General features: G+C 34.7%; 1 protein-coding gene across 6 annotated transcripts in view; it reads left to right on the top strand.

The window, feature by feature from the left end:
* LOC145693156 (optomotor-blind protein-like) overlaps positions 1-21400 on the top strand; it is a 241491-nt gene that overhangs the window by 48715 nt on the left and 171376 nt on the right. The window lies entirely within an intron of this gene.

The raw sequence follows: 21400 nt of genomic DNA, 5'->3' as shown, positions 1-21400 counted from the left end.
TTATTTATTTAGTTATGTACGGTATATGAAAGATATATACGTGTTAAGTTGCAGATTGTATCTATTGTTGTTTAATTTCTCCTACCAGTGACGTACTTACCCCTAACAGTGATATACACGTACTCCTAACACTGATTCAGATACTGCTTGTGATATAAAACATGTAATAGAAGATTTGCCATCCTTTTAATACTACAAAGAGGGTAATAAAAGATTTAGTAATATTATAAAAAAGTGTAATAGAAGATTTAACAATACATATAAGGAGTATAATAGAAAATTCGCCATCATTTTAATATTATAGAGATTATAATAGAATATTTTCATCTTTAAAGTGTGTAGTAGAAGATTCGGCATCTTTTTTATGATATAAATAGTATAATAGAAGATTTATCATCCTTTTAATATTATAAAGAGTGTAATAGAATATCTATCAGCTTTAAAGGCCGTAGTAGAAGATTCGCCATCCTTTTAATGACATAAAGAGTATAATGGAAAATCTATCATCCTTTGAATAATATGAAGAGTATAATAGAAAATTCACTATCCTTCTAATATTATTAAGAGTGTAATAGATTTACTATCTTTAAAGAGTGTAGTAGAAGATTCGACAAGTTTTTTAATACTAGAAAGAGTATAATAGAATATTCGCCATCCTTTTAATAATATAAAGAGTGTAATAAAAGATTCACCAACCATTTAATAATATAAAGATTGTATTTCTCAACTACTTCTGTTTATTAATATTTTAACACTATAACTCTTTTATAATCTAAACCGTCGTGCTTAAAACATCTTCAGATTCTTTTGTTTAAATATAAAATGAAAATAACCCAAATAACATTTCTTCTTTCGTATGGACGTAACTGTGTATACATCACGATTATTTAAGAGTGCAGACATCTTGTCCAGTTTCACTCTATTTATTGTAAATAAACAGCAAAGCGCGAAATGCAGGAACCGTAAAACAATAATTTTTGAACACATAAAACTGTCACTGTTAGGCATTATCTTACACTTCACGTGTCTCTGTCAAAAGTAATCATTCTAAGCCCTTTTCCGCATGCACTGACTGCACAGGACTAAATAGTGTTGGATATTCATAAGTCCATATATTATTAGCTTTGCGTAACACATAAAAGATATTCTTCAGGACAAAGACTCTTTTATCTATGTAAAGGCAAGAATTTCAATTATTTTTTTTAATGTTTTCTGTTTGGTTCTGCTTACAATTTTGTTCTATACTCTCAAGGGTTTTGGTTATAATTAGGTTGAAAAATGTACATTTCCTCAAATATGGTCAATTTTCGTCTTTCAAACTTTTATCAAACTTTTATATGTTTCTTTAATATAAATTTGCAGCTAACGTTTCATTTTGGATATAAAGGGCACTAAATCTGTCACCAATCAACTTAGGGAGCTCAAAAACTATGAATTTGACACTAATATCGATCATCTTCAATTATTTTTACGTCACTATCCCCCCTTAGGAGTACTAATGGGGGCTGAATTTGGATTTAAACTGCATCGGAAGTCTCAGTGTTCATCTCAGCGACACTGAAAACTATGGATTCGACACTAATATCGGTCATTTTCGATCATTTTTATATATCTTCCCCTCCCCATCTCCCCTAAGTTGCACCGTCAAAATGAAATGATAAAAAACATCCCAAACCCGAACCTCATCTATGTTGAGAATTTGACCGAGATCGGTTGGGTGATTCAAGAGTTATTAAGTCAAAAAGATAGTGACTTTCATTTTTATATATATGATATATTTTAGCTTGGCGAGATCTAATGTTTTAATATATATACAGTATATAATAATTGTCACACACGCATGAATAGATTAATGTAGCAATCAGTCTTACTATAAGCTGGTGTATTCAAGAAAGGAAGATATCTGTGTGATTAAAATCGTAACCTCGATTATTTTTTTTTTTTTTAAATTCAACTACATTAACGCAGACATGCGTCTCCATGTAATTGACTCTTTGCACTGACATATGTCACTCATAATATCGGGCTTTACAGACTCCATTTAGTCACACTGCAAAATAGGCAAAATAATTTGTACACACTCGACCTTTTGACGTCAATCTTAGTTAAGTTTCTAATTGAAACATATTGCAAAGGTGCTACACTGTGTAATTGTGGTTTGTTATTAAGGTTATCATTTTTTTTTCTAGTTAGGTACAGATAGATTATTATTATTATTATTATTACGACTGGTGACACAGTTTCTGCTACATAATGATTAATTTGTCTATTACGGACTTGCGAAAGCAGAAAATTCAATTCAATTCGTGGTTGTATTTATGTTTCTTTCATATAAATTTACACATAATAGTGCTCTAATGGCGGAAATGATATTGTCCTTTTGATGGTAATCCATTGGACACAATATAGTATACTATTATTTTTACGTAATAATAGGTAGGGTCTATATGTGCTTATTTTTAAAAATATAGAAAGTTTAAATATTGTGAATACAACTTGTATTTAATCAGGATTGCGATACTTAATACGGTCGTTATTATTATTATTATTATTATTATTATTATTATTATTATTATTATTATTATTATTATTAGTAGTAGTAGTAGTAGTAGTAGTAGTAGTAGTAGTAGTAGTAGTAGTAGTAGTAGTAGTAGTAGTTTTTGTCTGCTTCTCTCTATCTTAAACTTAGTCAATCCAGAAAATTTAGTAGGAATATATACATATATATATGTGTACTTTATTGGTCACCAAATAAATGTGTTCTAAGAGAAATCATTTATCTCTTGATTTAAAATATCTTTTTGGTCTTGATGGTTTCTTGCAACAACAAAATCACTTTGTATAAATTAATTTCCAGTGAAAACCTCCACTCTAAGCAATATTTTCAAAGCGCAGCTTCTGGTGCTGCTGTTACTAACGATCTAATTCTTTTGAGGAAGTTTTGCTCCAAAGATCTCTGTCTTCCTCACCATTGCATTGGCGTCGTTCCAACAAACTTCATCTTCATCAACTGCTTGCTTATTTACACTTCGGCACTCAAATTTAATGGTGCAAAGTGACTTTTAAGTAGATGGACCACTAAACGCAACAGCAACAGAGATTGGTGTTAACTGGAGCATCAAATAATTGAGACAACACGTTATCTCTTCTCTGACTAGATTTTAACTACTTTGCAATTTCACGAAAACACGTTGAGGTGACAAAATATAATTTCCTCACTAAATTAGAAGGCGATAGATCAGGAAAGACTCAATTAGCTTTATGTAAAATGTTTTAGAGAGAGTGTGTGTACGGTTATTACAGCATGTTTGGCTTTCATTATCTATAATTGATCTATATAGATATATAGGAGTACAGTTGCTCTCTTTCTCTCTCTGTATATATATATATATATATATATATATATATATATATATATATATATATATATATATATATATATATATATATATATATATATATATATATATATATATCTTTTCAGTGAAAGTTATAGTAGTACCAAACATAAGAATGAACATATTAAGCCAAATATTTCATAATGACATTTCTTTCTTTATGGTATTTTGGTAATAACAGAATAAACGTTATCTTTACAGCGACTAAACATGTAGCTTTTTCTCATCAAGATATTTAGAATCATTAGTTATCTTATTTACTAGATATAAAGCACCTCTCTTTTTTAAATTACAGCTAAAATTCCTGTGAGATACTTATAAAACTTTTTGGCCAAATGGAAGAAATATCGGTACATGCTTTATAACTCTTCAGTGACGAGGGGTTTAAATTGCCGCTTGATCACACGGACGGAAGGGTATTTTAAATTTTGTACTCTTAATTCTCAAAGCGTCCTCTTTAAGATGAAAATACTCCGACCGGAACGCGTTAATGTAAGAAGGGTAGGTTACTACCACATAAGGACATCGGAAGTATATGAAGAAGGGAGATCAGTACCACGTAACAAGGTCACAAGCATGTGAAGAAAGGTCACTATGACGTAGGTAGGTCAGAGAATCATGTAAAGAAGGGTAGGTTACCACCACATAGACAGATTGGAAGCATGTAAAGAAAGATCACTACGACGTAGGTAGATTAGAAGCATGTAAAGAAGGGGAGGTTACTATCTCGTAGGCAGGTCGGAAGCATGAGAAGAAGAGGAGGTTACTACAACGTAGATAGGTCGGAAGCATGTGAATAAAGTAGATCACTATGACGTAGGTAGTTCAGAACCATGTAAGTTAAAGAAAGATAACTACGACGTAGGTAGGACAGAAGCATGTGAAGAAAGGAGATCACTACGATGTGTTAGTCAGAAAAATGTAAAGAAGGGGTTGTTCTTACCACGTAAGGCAGATCAGAAGCATGTTAAGAAGGGGAGATCACTACCAAGTAGGTAGGTTGACACTGAAGGGTTAATAGTTTTTTTTTTTTTTTTTTAGCATTGTTTCCCGTTTTTCAGCTTAGTATTTTATTTTACGATAAATGTAACACTCCATGTACAATAAGTTCAAGCATATTTTTTAGAATGAATAGAGGTAGTAACAGTAAGTATTTGCACAGATACTTCAAACAAGTCACTGCTTTACCAGACAGTGGTGAGCTGTTGATTAGGTAGTTGCAGAAATGTCATGTAATGATCGCATATTAGTACTTGCATTCGCATAATAAACAAATTCTCAAAATCAACACAAATTTTTAGAAGAGCTTACCTTCTTTTTCTAAGCCTTTTTCCTAGTTAACTAAGGTCGGCTTTTCGAATCGCTGTCCTCCACCTGTTTCTATCTTCTGTTATAACCGTTGTAACATATTTGAGTAAATACGGTGTAATACCAAACTTAATTTCACTTCTATGTAGTTTTTGGTTTTAAAAATCATTCAATTCAAATAATAATAATAATAGGTATAATAATAATAATAATAATAATAATAATAATAATAATAATAATAATAATAATAATAATAATAATAATAATAATAATAATAATAATAATAATAATAATACTGATGTATAGAGTATAGCTGTAAAGCATCTTAAGTGATTGAATGCAACATTTATTATTATTATTATTATTATTATTATTATTATTATTATTATTATTATTATTATTATTATTATTATTATAAGTTGAAATAAGTTAACAACTTAAGCTTATCAGTAGTAGAGTTTGGATCTTATATACTATCGTATATCCTGTTTCAAATGAGTTAAGAGTACGAAATTTTACAATTTAGTAAGTAGCTGTGACAATTGAATGCGAAAATAGTCACGACTCATTCCGGATACTACTTTTTTTTTTATTTATCTCCGGTAATTACAATATCTATACGACTACTTTCTTCTTAATGTTGATTTGTCTTTTAGAAAAAAAGTGCCGCTTGTATTTAAGAGACGACAAACATACAATGGTTAATCATCGTAAAAGACTTTTTTTAATGCAAAGGAATGCCGTTATGCTTCTTTCATCGTTGCGGCATGAAGTCTTGTAAGTGCTTTTGCCATCAGAAGTGTATAATCCAGTTATTAATTATACTCTTTTCCAAATATCTTGTTTCCATTTTTTTTTTTTTAAAGGAGAGGGGTTAGTATTACCATTTTCGTGTAGCAGTTTTTCTTTAAGGAAAAATGAGATGACGTTTTGCATACTAGTTATACATAGGATATACAAAAAAGAATCAGGACAAATATCTTATTTGTGTGCTACATGTGCGTGTGTATGGGAGAGAGAGAGAGAGAGAAATGAATATCGCATTTTCTCGAAAATAAGCATTCATTGAATATAAGCTGCCCCTTACATTTTTTATCAGTTTTCAGAATCCGTTTAATTATGCAATTCTAGCAGACCATATTATAAGATCAATACAATTACTAAACCTACGGTTCATACTTGGCTGCAAAACCAATTATTAGAAATATCTTTTCAGTGTTACATTTATCGCAAAAATAAGATACGTTGAATTGATTGCAAAAAAACCCTCTTCTCGATATCTCTTACAGCACAGCTGTTTGAAAATCAATATTAAACCGGACGTAGTAGTAAATTTCAACCACTTCCGGTTACAGTCGTTTGTTGGGGGTTATGATAATGTGTTTTCAGACCCTGAATCGATTGCAGAAAACCAGTTGTCGCTATCTAATGGCGTTTTCATTCTATGACCATAAACGACTAATTTGAATCACTTCCGGTTTGAATAGAGGGTTAAAGGCCAGATGGAGTCGATTCTTGGGACGCTGAATCGATTGAAAAAAAAAAGTTTCTTCTTGAGATCTTTTACCGTTTTTACTCTACGAAAATCAATATTGAAACCAGTAGCAATAGTAAATTTGAACCACTTCCATTTTTGGTAGAGGGGTATGGATTGTCGTGTTTTGTTATCTTGTGACTCTGAATCGTTTGCAAAAAGAAAGAAAAAAAAACCGCTTCTTGATATCTGTTGATATCTGTTACAGTTGATATCTGTCACCATCTGTCTATAAGCATTGAAACCGGAAATGTCTAATTTGACCCCCTCAGGAGATGGATTCTATTCTTTTGACGTTGAATCGGTTGTAGATAACTGTTTCTCTCTTGTACTATTTTTTCTCTGATACCTGTGGACGCTTATTAATACACATAACAGTTTGGAAGTCTAAAAGAACGTAATAAATAATACCTCCTAGTATACAAGGTGTCTCAAAAGTCCCCTGATATAGAGTAACTCTGTTATTATCACAGTTACAACAAAATGTAAGAAAGGAAGCTGTCTCGAAATATGATGTTTTTTGAGCCTAAAGTGACGGATTTTTTTTTTCAAATCGGACCAGCCGTTTGGACTGTTCACTCTTTATTCCCCCAATGATCAATGAAAATGAAACGTTGTCATTTACCTGGACCCATAACATAAGTGAATGAAGTTACTGTCTTTTACGCTAGCGAGTCGATGAGCAGCTCCCATTTCAAACAGTAAATTAACAGTAAACATAAAGAGTGTACAGTCCAAATGGCTTGTTCGATTTTAAAAAAAAAAATATATCCACTTTAGATTGAAAATATCATATTTGGAGACGGTTTCCCCTCTTACATTTTGTTTTGATAATAACAGAGGTACCCTATGTCAGGATACTTTTGAGACACCCTGTATGTAAGTGCGTAAGAAAAGGAGTTGGGGCTATAGAGTATTGTATACTGAAAAGGGTATTTGATGAGAAAGCCATTTTATTTAAAATATTTAAAAGATAGGAGCTCTTGTTTCAATTATCACATCAACACTTTTGGAGCGTGTTACTCACCTCTTATCAACAACCCCTACCTCAAGGCGGAAAAGATATTCAATTGAAAATGAAATGAAAAAAAAAAAGTTCTTCAGTTAGTTAAAACTCCCTTCTACTATCTTTCCCTTTTCTTCCTATTTTTCACACTCTTTTCGCTTTTTTATTTATTCCTTCTTTCATCGCGAAATTGAGTCTTTAATCATAACGCACAATTACACTACTCCCCTACTTACACCTAAAGAAGAAAAAACGAGGAAAATGTTTACTTCTGAGGAAATAAATATATTTCTATCTTCTTTTTTTTTAACCTTTCGTCATTTTATGTAATCATTACACTACTTCTCCCTTTCCCATTTAACTCAAGGTCACGTTATTCCTTTTTTTTCTTTTCTTCTTCTTGTTAAGTCTTTCCTTTACCTCTTTAAATTGTCTTCTTCACTTACCATGCATGAAACTTACTGGAAGAAAAATAATGAGAGAATTAATTTCTTTCTTTTTGAACTCTTCAGAATTAACACATTGTATATGATTTAAGGACATCAAGTATGGGTCTACAGAAAAAAGGGAAGGAGATAAATTTTCTTCAAATGTGAGGGGTCTGTCATTACTTTCTTTCTGCCAAAGTATTGACTTCAAATGTTGTCTGTCTGTCTCATTCGGGTATAATGTGGTTTTGTTGTTCTCAAAAATCACTAGTTTTCAAATAATAGTCTTCCTGGTCAGTAAACTAGGAAGAATTAAAACACAATGGCGTTATAATCCACAAAGAATGATATAGCCACCTAGTGCTTTTTTGTACTAGAATTGTTATGTCTCACGAATTAGTTATATCTCCTTCGAAATGTGTTTCCAGTTTAAATAGATTGAGAGATGTCAATTTTTTTCTACTTTACTCTAAACTATTATTTTCTCAACTATAATAGTACGGTAATCGTAATATAAAAAGTTATTAATGTGTCAAAATACCAAATATACCCTAATACTTTCAAATATCTAAGATTAATATTAACAGACCAAAATCTATTCACGAAGAAATTAAATGCCGACTGAAAGCAGGGAATTCTGTTATTATTCAGTTCAAAATCTCCTCTCGTCGTGAACTCTGTCAAGAAATTTGAAGCTTAAAGTATATATAAAACGATAAAACATTATTAGGGTCATCAAATCTAGGAGGCTCAGGTAGGCAGGTCATGCAGCCAGAATGGAAGAAAGTAAGAACACTTTCAAAGTTTTTCCTGGAAATCCAATGGGAAAAGCGGTTTGCGTGCGCGCCCTTGGTGTAGGAGACACGGGAGGTTCGAGTCCCGGCGGGAGCTCATATGGTTCGTATCTCACGTTAAGCAGTAGGTCCGTCTCATATGGCCTCGCTGCTGAAAGGGACGCTGCGGAAATCAAAGTTACCCAAATGTAGTTTAGAAATTTAGGAAAATTATATTTGCATTAGTACCAAACGTTGAATTACGAGTATTTACATTAATTTGTCTTGTACAATTTGTAGCTATGTTTGAAGAATTTTTGTTTAAGTTTTATCCGCAGCAGGAACTTTTTGATCAATCTAAATGATGACCTTCTGCGCACTGTCTCAGGTGACTGACTTCTGACCAGCATTGTCTTTGTTTGTTTGTTTGTCTCTTCGATGTTTCTCTTTTTTATCATAACGACAAAAAGGAAGGTTAAAATAGTATACATATATACACTGTCGTGTTAGTTATATTATTTAAGGAATGAAGTTAGACACAATAGCTGTTGGCAGGAGCTAAAATAAAAATGTCTTCTCTACTCATAAATTCACACACGACCACAAAAACATACAGGAGAATCAAAGCGTGGGTTGTGTTGTATGAGAGTCAGCGTGAGTCCTTTCTTGAAGCAGTCACTTTAGTCCATTCCTGGCATTTTCACCGCTCACCAGGTGTTTACACTCAACTGTTCCGCATGGCATTTCATCAAAAAGAAAGAAGAGGCCTCGTACACACGTGTTATTTATTTATTTACTTATTTGTAGACTGCAAATGAACACATGCAATACTCACTTTATATATAACTCGACTCTTGTTTTAATGTTACTCAGCGCATTTGATTGTGAAAAGTGCTGGCCGCTCTGAAGAGGGAAAAAGTGCATGTTGCATGTAGAGTATAATAGTATTAAAATGTCGGCAACTTTAAGAGAAAGAAATGATAATGAAAATAGCAAATTAATAATTTAATGTAACTAAAACGAGAATCCGAATTTAATATATTAATGTTAATTCATATATAGCGCCAATATATTAATGTTAATTCATTAATGTACCTTCGTATTTATAACGAGTTCATCCAACTTGACTGAAAGGAATCAAACTTGGCATAATGTTAGACCTTGAGATGTTATACAAGTTTATGAAATATCATAATGTGCAAATATTTCGTTCTTAAGTTATACATAAAATAAAAGTCAGATGAAGAATGATTTTGCTTTACGACTATACGTTTGTAATATGGGCTGTAATTCTTTCAGATAACAAATCTCTTCCTTCTGGTTTGAGACTAATACTCTGTATCTCTCGAGATTTGTCTATTGTTTTCTTTTTCACCGTTTTTCGGAAGGTGTAGAACAAGCCATAAAATAACGTAGAACAGAACAGAACATGAGAAAGTGTAGTAGAGGAGAGAAGCATGAGAATGGAGGAAGAAAAAAAAATTGGTGGATGGTATAGGCTAGTGAGCTGAAGAAGAAAAAGCCAGTTCTGGAAAGCCTGAATTGATTAATTATGTGGGCGCCGACATCTCTTTTTGGTGGCCAAAGTGTGTACTTGAGTCAAGCCTCCCCCTTTTTCGCTTGAGGGATTTAGGGTTAATCCTTGATGCTGATCCTGTTCTATGGATGGAGAGAAGAAGAAGAATCAATGTCAAGAGGCTGGTTCTATCGTTCCCTCCCTCTTTCTACCCTTGTAGGTACTTTGAACATCGCCGAACAGCATCAGTAGCTAAAACGGAGAGAAAGAGAAAGGAATAAAGAAAACGATCACGTGGTAATATAGATGTAGAAGAGCAGGAAGCCAAATTGAATTCCCTGTGGACTGTAAGGTACTTACAACAATCGCTATAGGCTGTAGTTGTTGTAGAAACGACTTAACTACTAGTCAGTCAGTCAGTGTTGCACATAACATATTTCCTTCCCCATCTACTTTATACGTAACACATCATGCAGTAAAATACTTAAATTACACAAAATGACAGTTTTTTTTTTAAAAAAAAAGATATAACGTCCCGCGATTATGCTCAAAGGCTAAGGGAAACGGTGATGATGATGATATATAAAATTGTGGAATGAAAAGATGGGAAGAAACAGCAGAACCCGAGAAAATCCACCACAAAGTCTAATTGGCGCGAGCTGCAATTGAACGAGGGACTACGCACCAGCGATGAGCGCTCTGTCACTTAGCTACCAAATTCCCACGAAATTCATCACTTACAAACACAAGCCACTTGTCGTAACAGCGCCATCCGCTAACGACCAGCTGAACTACGTCCAGTCTAGCGGCAAGCACGTGACGTGCACATTAGGAGCTCTCTAGATCTAGTGGCTTCCAAGTCTTGTTTTCACGTGACTCCCCAGTATGCCTCACAACGCTGGGTGGACGCCGAAGCACCGGCTGGGAATTGAATCCGGGATCACGCGGACGTGAGTCCGACCAGGCCCGAAACCAGCCTCAGAGATTTTGGGGGGCCATGAACATGTTAAGGGGGCCAAGTCATTAAAAATTCTCCTACAAATTGTTTTTTGTATTAATAATAGCATTTTGTATTGAGATCTGGAGGGGCCACGAAAAGTTCAGGGAGACAGGCCCCCCTAGCTCCCCTCTGGTTGCAGGCCTGAGTCCGACGCTCTAACCACTAGACTATGGTGTCCCATATTCACAACACTTACTAATTATAAAGACTACTTTTAAGACTAGCGACTTAGAGCAGCGTTTTTCATTTATTTTCTTTTTCAAATTGAAACCACTTTTATTAATCAGAATGGTCTGTGGTACGGAAGACCATCCTACTCTCAGGGACGCCCGCAGAATTTCTTCCAAAGGGGAATGGGGTCACAAGACGAACACACAGGCGCATTCTCGAATACACATATTTCGATGTACACTGTACATAATACTTTATTAAAATACAAATCGAACTTCGATCTTCAGAATTGAATGAAAATGAAATAAAATCTTTAAGTGTTACGTTCCACGGTTATGCCGGCTAGGCTAAAAAAGACGGTGATGATGAGAAATGAATGAAATGATGGACTTAAGGAAGCGGGAGAACCCCGAGAAAACCCACGCACACGGTATTTGTCTAGCACAAAGTTTACTTAGCGCAAGCTGGGATTGAACGAAGGACCCTATTCACCAGAGGTGAACGTTCTACCACTGAGCCACCGCGGCCCCCTCTTCAGAAAAGTCGAATGTACTATTAGTTCCACCAATGCCATTAGATTTTTATTTTAATTAACAAAACAATGAGTGAAATAATAGAAATATATTATTCAACACCTTTCAATTTTTCTCACACAAAACTCACTTTCTTTATTAACTTCAGCATGGTCTCAAAACGTTTGAGAATTATTAGATGATAAGAGCGTGTTACATAGGCGACTACTATATGCTTGGGGTCGTGTTGGGTCATTGGTTCCGTTCCAGCTTCTCTTGCTATGCGGTCAAAAGGTCAACAAGAGAGAAATAGATTATTGCAGTGTCAAAAACATCCGCAGTTCGCGGGAATTCGTAATTATGTTTGATGTATTCATTTATGACATGAAAAAAAGGAAAAAAGTTATAGAATAAACTGTAATAAATACAAGTTGCTGGCTAATGTCCGAATTCTTCAGTATTTTTTTAATCACTAATTGTAACGTCATTTCACAGAAGTGGTCATTCATGATATACAGGGCACGTGAAAGCATATGATCTTCATAATGACGTCATGGATAATTTAAAATTGCTTGCACTTGGATTTTGCACTTCAAAGATCGTTAAAGGTTTTTCAATATCCTGCATATCACTGTAATTGAATGTGACTGTTAAAGAGAATTAAAAATATACTGTATACACTCATATATGAATTTTTCGCAACTCTCTCTAGTGTTGCAAAGAAGTTAATCAGTTTGAGAGCAATGTTTAAAACGTTCGGTAATTTTTAACGTTGAACTTAAAATTTCTGTTTTCTGAAAATTAAATTTTGCTTCCAGTTCTTAATTTGTGCGCCCATCAGTACTCACTCAATTTATCCCGAGGATAACTGATGACGACTCTCACAAGTAAACCTTACGTTTGGGTGAATCGAGTTGCTGACTGAGACACATATGAGAAAGTAGTACTAAATGTGGTCAGTATTTCAGTGAAGTTATAGGTGCGAAGCTCCAGGGGTTTAGGAGATACAGCTACCAGAACATCACATGGAAGTACAAAATAGTCTTCATACAGTTGGAAGTAAAAGCTCTGTAAGACCTCTTGTAACGACAATAAGTGAATAACAAATATATGGGTACATATTAGGACTAGGGGGAAGTCATATAGTAAGGGTAGACCTGGCGGCGGCCATCTTGAAATCCGCCATTTTGAATTAAGATTAAGTTTCTAAAATAGGAATAGGGTCATGTGATACATGATTTATGGCGCAAATTTAATCAGAAGAACAATGGTGACGGTTATTTTGATTTACGCGCAATTGGTAAAAAGTTACAGGGAAATTAAATATTGTTGCAGCATATGTATTAGTCCTTTACCCCACCTTGTAAATTTTGTGTTAATGATAATAATTAAATAAAAAGCAGGCGGATAAATACTAGGTCTATGGTAAGAGTTGCTTTGATGGCGGTCATGTTCAACTCCGCCGTTTTGAATCAGACAAAAGTTTTAAACAAAACGCATAACATTGACACCTTATTAATAGCAAATTTTACCATAACTCCAACAATATAACCATTTTTGCTTTATCATTAACCAGCACAAAATTGAATGGATCGCTCCTTACGACTACTGCTTTAACGGAATTGTTAACGACAAATGTGTCAAGTGTAACTCGTTTGCCTTTGTCTGGTGTGCTCACTGTGAGCAGAGCATTTGTGCAAGTTATGCACTCTTTTCTGAACTACATATTGATTGTACTAATTGAGGACTTTTCTGGAAGAAAGACCCAAGTTCAATTATGACTCAATTCCACTTTGGTAATTTTTCCTTAAATTAGCAACTTGTTTATGCGATAACAAATGCTGGTTAATGATAAAGCAAAAAAGATTATAGCGTTGGATTTACGGTAAAATTTGCTATTAATAAGGTGTCAATGTTATGAGTTTTGTTTAAAACTTTTGTCTGATTCAAAATAGCGGATTTGAACATGGCCGACATCAAGGAAACTCTTACCATAGACCTAGTATTTATCCGCCTGCTTTTTATTTAATTATTACCATTAACACAAAATTTACAAGGTAAGGTAAAGGACTAATACATATGCTGCAACAATATTTAATTTCCCTGTAACTTTTTAGCAATTGCGCGTAAATCAAAATTAACGTCATCATTGTTCTTCTGATTAAATTTGGGCCTTAAATCATGTATCACATGACCCTATTCCTATTTTAAAAACTTGACCTTAATTTAAAATGGCGGATTTCAAGATGGCCGCCGTCAGGTCTACCCTTACTATATGACTTCCCCCTAGTCCTAATATGTACCCATATATTTGTTATTCACCTATTGTCGTTACAAGAGGTCTTACAGAGCTTTTACTTCCAACTGTATGAAGACTATTTTGTACTTCCATGTGATGTTCTGGTAGCTGTATCTCCTAAACCCCTGGAGCTTCGCACCTATAACTTCACTGAAATACTGACCACATTTAGTACTACTTTCTCATATGTGTCTCAGTCAGCAACTCGATTCACCCAAACGTAAGGTTTACTTGTCAGTAAGCAGAGAAATGAATGTGTACAAACAGTGTATGACGAAAGAAATTGCAATATGAATGCTCAGGATTGAGCAAAATAAGAGTCTAGGGAAATGCACGAGGAAAAAGGAATATCGGCAAACATGGTGGCTCAGTGGTAAGGTTCTTTCTTAGCTCTGGTGCGAAGGGTCCCTGGTTTGATTCGAGCGTAAATGAATTTTCTCGAGGTTAGGATTGCCCACAAGAAGAGAGGGTGAGACGACACATTACGAGACAGAGCTCTTCAAACAGAATAGTTTCCGAGACGAGACATAACTTTTATGATATTTCTTCGATACGGAACATATTTCTTCGACAAGGAAAGAACATTTATCAACTTTTAAAAATACGCAATTCATTACACAATATAGCTACTCCAGAAATGAATATGGTTTAAACGTTATTGGATTCTATTTATTATATACTTCGTGTATCTTTCTTAACGCGGAAGGATCCTGATAACTATTAAGAAAAATCAGGCCATAAATTTGCAAAACGAGACAAGATAATCTTTCCGAGAAACCAGATGAGACGAGAAAATCTTTCCGAGAAACCAGATGAGACGAGACGTTATTCTTCGAGAATCGAGACGAGACGACAATTGAAAAAACATTTCTCGTTTCATTTCATTGTGTGAGGAACACTAGATTCAACCTCAGACCATGTAAGTAAGTGACGGACAACATGATGCACGCGAGTTTCATCGACGTTCTCTCTTTCCTCCCATATCCTCATTCCACTGATTATTTCATGATCATTTATTGCCATTATTCACCATCTTCTTTATCATAAGCTCATATACGTGGGATGTAAAACGATCAATTTCATCTTTTTCTTTGTCTATTGTGACTCGGTTGATGAAATTTTTGGTTGGATGGATATAACATGCACCAAGGTTATATTACACATGTGCCTACAGCTTAATATTCGAACCACATAAACTCCAAGCCGAGAATGGTACCTTTGTCTCCCTCACCGAAGATGCATACGCTAACCATACCCCGAGAATTACTTTGGCATTAAATTAATCTGCGAAATAAATAAATCCCATAAGATACAATAATATAGAATTAGGATTGTTCTTAAAGTAATCCATCTTGTAAAATTTAAATCTGTAATGCAAGTAAAACTTGATAGTACATGGAACAATGACAGACTGTAATAACAGAACACAGTAAAATATATTCCCGTACTAATATGCATAACGTTTTCTCTGGTTCTGTTTACTCTCAGTTAGCATCAGTATTTCAAAGTTCACTATTCACACTTCTGTAATGAAAGAAACTACCTTTGCTTGGCGACCAGTAGGCTGAAGAGTGAAAAAGACATTAAATTTCCAAGCTCCCTCCTGTTTCTCTTAATTCACAGCTCGGTGTGAAGTGCTTTTTATTCAATAGTGGGAAGTGTAGAAGACCCTTTCGGGAAGGGAATATGCAGGCGAGTGAGTGGAAAACTGGTCTTTGTTGCTATTGGATGAACGATAATAATATATCCTCGGCCTTTAGCACCATAATATTGAAAAGTGATCTATTTTGGCCAGTGTGTATGGTAGCACCCGTATAGTATATAAGACTAGAAGAGACACGTTTAAAGAAAGTCTCTTTTGTCTTGCGTGGTATCTGCAACGCCCGTCAAAAGATGGATGGATATGGAAGGTAGCTTGATAACGGCTGTGAAAAGGGTTTGTCGAGGTGAAAAACTTTTTTGGTTCTATCATTCTACTCTCTCTCTCTATATATAATATATATAAAGAACAGACATCTTCGTTTCAGAGCAGCTGGAAAACAGGATGCTCTGTTCTTTTGTCATCCGCGATCTCGCTTTTGTATTACTCCGCGGGAGCTCGACGCCGCTGATGGACCCAGGCAGCTACGTGTATAAGTGAGGTTCCTATAACCTTCAAGCAAACATCGCTTTGGGCATCAGACTGTCCAACCTTGATTAAATGTATCCAGAAGCTCAATTCTATGCTTATCTAGTGGCGATTTTCAGGGGCTAGCTCGGAGGAGTAGAGGGGAGTGAATACTCGTCGGCGACATATTTTTAACCGTACTCAATATGAATTAGCAGCATTTTCGCAGTACTACTTTCCACCCTCAGTGTATTCCACCCCCAGGAGGAATTCTGAAAATGCCACTATAGCTATCCACTTATGTACTTTCCGTACGAAACAGAGAAATGTATATAGATGGTCAGGATCTCAAGTATATAGCATATAACTGGACGTATATAACATATAACTGACTTAAGTAACATACGTATACGTATGTAATATTTGGAAGACGGTTAGATGTCAAAACATCCTGCAGCGACATGATGTAACATCTAAGCGGGGGAAAAGGCAGTACGTATGTAGCAACGTATGCCCCGTATAGATTTCCGTAGTAAACTCATGGATTCCGTATATTTGTACAATGTAACGCTGTCCGGATAACGGGTTTTTCTCAGTGGAATGATCTTTAGACATCAGGAGAATTTTATAAGTATCACTGAATAGATAGAACGCGGAGATTCCTGAACGAACATACATACATAACTTCCGAGCACGTGTAGATTTATTTTATAAATGTTATGAAGGACATTGCAAAGTACATAATTTGCTCTTCGCGTTAAGTACTGTATGTTCACAATAGTGATGAACGTTTTCACTTATTAACTGTAATCTTGAAAGCTTAACAAGGAACAATTTGCTTAACAGCAACATAAATTACAATTGCATACACGTAACTTCCTGCAATTAGAAGTGTTCTTGCCCTCTACGTGTATATGGAACAAACACACTGTTGTATAACTTAGCACATGCACATAAATAAAGCTTATTGAAGCTTTTAGCATCTTAATGTTCATTGTTTGGTAGCTCAAGCTGAGTTAAACTGTTAATAGACTTTTACACTTTGTTATTCTTATTAAAAAAAAAATTGTAGTGGTGATGATAGTAATAGTAGTTATTATACTAGTTCGCACTACTAGTGATTAATAAAAGACGACGATTGGAAATATGGGATCCTTTTAAATCATCTACCCCGATTCTCTTATTCATGTTACAGTATGTGTTTCTTAGTAAACTAATGGAACGCTAAGTTAGTAGTTTGAATACTGTTCTGAATTCCTTTGTTGCCAAATGGTCCGTTTCGTCATCTTTTGTACGAGTTTAATTCCTAGTAGGAGCTAATGTGGTTCGAATTCTATGTTAAGCTTTAGCTTTACATCTTATATAGCCCCAGTATGTAGAATTTCTATTAAACAAACCAAACTAACACATCTAATCTCCCAAAAGAATATAGCCACAATATTTATAAATGTATAGTAAATCAAAATAATTCACTATGTTCGATTACAGAATAAAAATCGACCCTCCCTTTTCCTCTCCTGAGAGGAGGTTGTAAAATCTAGCTTTACTACCGGTGAAATTCGCATTTTAATAAGTGGATAAATATCTTCCTAAAGACTACATATTAGTATACACAGACGATCCTGTTCGATTTTCGGTTTAATATGCAAACGGGGAATTATAATCTCATGCATATAGTATGATGATCTCATGTGGTTCAGATCCCACGCTAAAGCTGTAGGTTCACGTCTCATATAACTTGGTGCTTACAGGTACATTAAACTTTAAGTCAACATAAATTGATATAAAGTATTTTATTTTTTATTTATTTTTTTTTTTTTACTATTACGTTTCTCGCTTGGAAAGTGCGTGCAGGTTGTAAATGCTTTATTTAGAATCCTAGTTGGAAGACCTGAATCTTTGTAAAGTACGTGCAGGTGCTTTATCTAGTATCCTAGTTAAAATATCAGTATCTTTGTGAAGTACGTGCATGTTAAAGACCTTTATCTAGAATCCTAGTTGAAAGGTCTTTGAGAAATACATGCAGGCTGTATAGAGTATATCTAGAATCCTAGTTAAAAAGTCTTTGAGAGAGATACCAGTAGGTAGACCAAGGAGATGGAAGGGTCTCATAAAGCAAAGATGTTGCTGTGGTAAAATTCTGAGAGGATTGTCTTGTCTTAGGATAGGATTCAATAGCAGATGGCTTCTTAACCATAGAATAAATGGTTATAGACGTAGCAATAAAGTTATTGCTTGTTAAGTGATTAAGTTTTAAATGTGTAGTACTTGCTAGAATCTACTTAAATTTGATTTTTAAAATAATGTATATGGTAACACTGCTTGTATGTCTTTTATTATTAGTAGGAGTATATTTAATAGGTCTTGAGAAACTTCCTAAACTTCTTTTGAGGTCAGGTAAAGGATCTTCCTCTAGTTCAGAGCATAATACACGACAACAAAAAGATCGTTCTCAGTGTTATACTATTGTCAGCAGGGCCGCCCACAGGGGGGATGTATGGCGCAAGCTGCGCCATTGAAAAAAAAATTGGGGGGGGATTTTACTCTACTTTCGAACTAGCAATTTTACTGTCGGAATAGCATTAAAACACGATTTTGAGAAGCTAATTTTCAAAAATTTTCCGGGGTGAACCCCCGTACCCCCTGCTTCGATATTCGATGAATGAAGTACCGCGCAAGTAGCCGTATGAAAGCAAAGGTTGGTTCGTTTTAAGAGAGAAGGGCCGCCCACAGGAGGGATGAATGGCGCAAGTTGTGCCATCGAGAAAAAAATTGGGGAAGAATTTTACTCTAATGTCGAATAAGTAATTTTGCTGTCGTCAGATTAACATTGGAACACGATGACATTTTTTTTTTAAATCTTGAGGAGAGAAATCTTTTAAAATCTTGTTTTTAGAGGACTTGAGTTTTGAGGAGGGAAGAGATTATTAGTTTTTGGGGGGAGTGCGCCATCAGCTTTGGGGGGGATGGGCACCCCTGATTGTCAGTCACAGTGCTAACTATCATAGTGTGAAACGAAAGTGTCGGTCTGTTCCGAAGGCAATTGTTGTCGGTGCCCCTTTGAGTGATTAGTGAATTTAGGAAAGATGTAGGAGTGGTACGGCGTGTTTATATGAACAGTATTTTGTATACAAAACTGTGTGTTGAGCTACCAAAGATAACAGGAACAATATAACAGGCGATGCATACCAAGTACCTTTTTTTTTTTCATTATTGTAAATACAAAAAGAGAACTGGCTATCTCTATTTGACATTCCAAGTAGGTACTTCACAATAATAATAATACAAGCAGGACCCAAAGGAAACATCTGGAAGCTGTAGATGCATGCATTCTCCACTACAACAATAACTGTGAATGGTCATTGTATATATGCTTTGTGTTGTCGTGTGACCAACACCGCTTACTTACTGCAAGTTAACTCCCTTTACCCTTCCTCCCTCACTGCTTTCTTTGGCGATGGGCACGTGTCCAGCCAGATAGATTACTCGAAAAATTGTTTGTCCTTGGGGGCGAGTCCCTTTTGGACATTAAATTTCACTCTTTTCCTCCGCCATTACATTAAGATTGACAGCACAACGTCTTCGGAAAACTGTTATTTTCCATTAACTTTGTGTTGCATACGATATTGGTTTATAGTGTCAGTTTCTTTTATTAGTGTAGGCATATAAGACTTCATAATATACGAACCCGTTAGACGTTGTATATGGTTTTTCTTACGTAAAAGAGAAGAAATTGAATACATTGCTCAACAATTTAAAACAGCAGCGTCTGCTAGAGGGAGTAAGATTATTCTCTCATGTAACAATTTTAGACTTTTTAGTATAATACGATACAAATTGGTTAAAACACATGTATTTCTCATACTCAGGGTACGAACAATTGCCCCCTCATACCCTCCCTAAGTGACGCCCCTGATTTATCAAAAGAAATTAGCAACAACGCTTGTCAATTGTCTAAGATAAATTTCTCCAAAAACTTGTAAGCATTTTATTGTCAATTGTATAGGTAATGATGTTAGGTCTAATAATCATATCTAGTTAGGCCTATCTATAAATTTCTCAAATAATTTGGTCAGTTGTACTTATTACACCTTGAATTATTTAATAAGTACTTTACACAACTATGTTATACTGATGCATCATTACTTTACACAACTATATACATTTTATTATTATATTATCCACTAATAAGCCTGTGTGCATCGTTTAATAAAGAAATTATATAAACTCTAATTACTTTAGAGCACCGCCATATTTTTTTTACACAAAAAACAAACATCGGAAAAGATAAACAACACAACAGAACAAGTTAACTTCTTCATTTAGGTTTGCTTTTGTCCCAATAATTAAAGCCCACTTAAAATGAGCATGCTTTGTTTTTATACCGATTTTTGGCTATTCTCTATGGGTTTCTTCCTACAATACCATTCATCTTCAATTATGTATAGACAGTATTATTATTATTATTATTATTATTATTATTATTATTATTATTATTATTATTATTATTATTATTATTATTATTATTATTATTATTATTATTATTATTTTGCATGTTTGTAGTTTTTCACTAGACGAAACATTACCTGAACGATACTTTTTCAAGTGATTTCGGTTAGTGTATTTGGAGTTTAGCGTCCCGTTCAGTACTGAAGCCATACATGAGAAGTAGACCTATTGCTTAACATGGGATCCGAACCACATAAGCTTGCACCAGGAATCGAAACTGAGCCCCCGTACTAAAGGTGCGTACGCTAACCATACAGCTGCGAGGATGTTTGATACCATTTCGAGACGAGACATTTTTAATTCTTGTCTGTTATGCTATCCAAGTATTCGTATACTCTACAACAGACAAAATTTGCCCCTAACCTATTTAACAGTACTTCATTTCTATGCTATTTTGCCATAGGCGCATTTTATTTCAAGGCTTCTCTAGAACAGACACAGTTTATATCTAGATTATTCTGCAATAAGGAGTTGCAAAGGCCCCTCCAGCCCACTCCGCAGCACACAAAGTTTATTCGTATATTATTCTGCAACAAGTAAACTTTATTTATAAACTCTCCTGCTACAGATAAAAATTATCTGTAGACTCCATGGATGGAGGATGAATAGAACTTAACACATCTAGGTTGTTCAGATGCAATACAACAACGATACCAACTTCCGAAGGCATAAAAAATCTAAACATTGAATAATTAGCCGGGCACAATGCATTTTTATGTGAGATGAAACATGTATAACTACTGTAGACAGGCACGTACGCAGAAATTTATTTCGAGAGGGGTCCAAAGTTTTTGAGGGTGTCCAAATTCAGTATGAGGTAAAGTGTATTAAAATTTGTA

This window comes from Thermobia domestica, chromosome 8 (assembly GCF_964235325.1).
Source record: "Thermobia domestica chromosome 8, izTheDome1.hap1.1, whole genome shotgun sequence".
Lineage (NCBI taxonomy): Eukaryota > Metazoa > Arthropoda > Insecta > Zygentoma > Lepismatidae > Thermobia > Thermobia domestica.
The sequence above is the reverse complement of the archived record's forward strand: the minus strand, read 5'-3'. Positions and strand labels throughout refer to the sequence as shown.